At 32.3% G+C, this 2032-nt stretch overlaps 1 non-coding gene across 1 annotated transcript; it reads left to right on the top strand.

Annotated features, from left to right (window-relative positions):
- The first annotated feature begins 754 nt into the window (after positions 1 to 754).
- Positions 755 to 827, top strand: LOC112209672 (small nucleolar RNA SNORD65). The gene has a single exon (XR_002944495.1). It is a non-coding gene; the product is annotated as a small nucleolar RNA SNORD65 (small nucleolar RNA).
- Positions 828 to 2032: the final 1205 nt, after the last annotated feature.

The raw sequence follows: 2032 nt of genomic DNA, 5'->3' as shown, positions 1-2032 counted from the left end.
GAAAAATCTAACATTGTGGTAAATAAGGTACAAGAATGTATCCTGAACCAAAGGACCTACTTGTCCTATTATGTATCATTCGGAAGATACTATCATAATAAATCATTGGAATAGATTTTTAAAGTTTCAGTTAAAATTCTAATTTGGGAACAATATCTAGGAAAATTAGAGCACTGTTTTTCAAAATGTGGTACCTATGTTACACTAATAATCTTATTTGATGCTGAGAGATAACAGTGACTAGGATCAGGAACCAGTGAAAACAGAATTGGTCATTCTCACCAAAAGCCTACTTACAGACTTGGAAATATGTGCTTTCTTTGAAACGCAGTCTATGTAATTCTGAAAGTCCAGGTAACTACAAGTAGAATGGTCACGTCTCCAGGGTACAAGAGCAGGGTCTCAAAGAACCTAGATCTAAATCCAGGACTGATAACTAATCATTTTTGGCTCCTCATGCTATACTCAACAGGAATATAAAGGAGTTACAATGATGGCAGAAGTAATTATCCTTAGTTATCATAAAGGGCCAGAATTGCTATTACACAATGGAGCAGTGATAAGTATGTCTGAGATTCAAATGAGTCACTGGAACACCTCCTGGGGCTTACTTGCTTAGTACAACAACCATAGCCTGTCAAGGTCATGATATCCAGGAATTTCAAACATTCTAGTTCATAATCAAAATTTAACACAGATTATATTCAATTACTCCTTGTGTACACAGGCATTTATCAAAAATGTATTGGAGATCAAATGATGAACTCACCTAAAATAGCTGTAATTACCAGCAGATTATGTAATGGCAAACCTACAGTTTTCTGAAGATTAAAATAATAAAATTAAATATGTATGTATATGTGTATATATATATGTAGCAGAATTCCCATGCAATTATAAAATAATTCATATATTTATGCCTATGTGTTTATGTGTATAAACACACACATAACACAACTTGGGTTTTTTACATTGTATTATTTTAGTTACATATTACATAGCCATGCAAAATCGAGCAACTAGAACTAGTGAAGTCTGCAAACTCATCTTAGTTAATGAATATGAATACAACTTGTGATTATACATTCCCTGTGAAGCAAAAATACATTGGAATCAGACTTTCAGTGTTCTGTCATATTATCATACCTGTATAAAGTGCCTATTTGTTTTATCAACCCAAATTTACAAATAATTATAAACTAATCTCTCAACATGCCCTTAAGGGGAGCATCGACTTATATTTATTGGAATTTTAAATAAGCATAGGCCACTTATCTAACGTTTCAAGCAATGTCTATAACAAATACATTGTGTTATTACATAATATATCAATAATTAGATATCTCATTTAACATAATGTAAAATTTGCTACAGAGTGTTAAAAACCATGTTTTTCTTATTCAACTTGCTGTTTGAAGTAGAAGACAAACACGGGCACATGCATTGTAAAGGTCCATTATATTTTTACCATATTTTCAAAGAGAAATAGTGTTCCATCACGTTTTCAAAGAAAAAATAATAATTTAGGTGTGAATTTAAAGAAGAATCAAACTGCAGTAACATACATTTATTTATTTATTATTAAAAATAATCTGGGATACTGAAACCTCATATATATTAAAACAAAATTTGGAACTTAAGACATGAGGATTTTTTAGAGCACACCAGGGATAATAATTCAAAATATTCAGAGGTCAGAAGACTGTAAGAAGCATCATTTTTCTTATAATATTTTTTCATCACACAAACTCCTGAAAGAAAACATGATGATCTCCATTCTTACACGAGAAAAATGAGACTGAGGAAGCGTGAGATAGGACACTTCTTTTTAAATTATTGTTATTATTTATTTTTAGAGATTTAGGGAGTACAAGTAACAAAACTGCACTTGTACCCCCTAAATCTCTCTCTCTCTCTCTTTTTTTGTTTGTTTTTTTGAGATGAAGTCCCACTCTGTTTCCCAGGCTGGAGTGCAATGGAGCAATTTTGGCTCACTGCAACCCCCGCCTCCTGGGTTCAAGCAGTTCTCTTG

The sequence above is a fragment of the Pan troglodytes genome, chromosome 5, assembly GCF_028858775.2.
Source record: "Pan troglodytes isolate AG18354 chromosome 5, NHGRI_mPanTro3-v2.0_pri, whole genome shotgun sequence".
Taxonomy (NCBI): domain Eukaryota; kingdom Metazoa; phylum Chordata; class Mammalia; order Primates; family Hominidae; genus Pan; species Pan troglodytes.
This window is presented reverse-complemented; position numbering and strand designations above follow the sequence as displayed.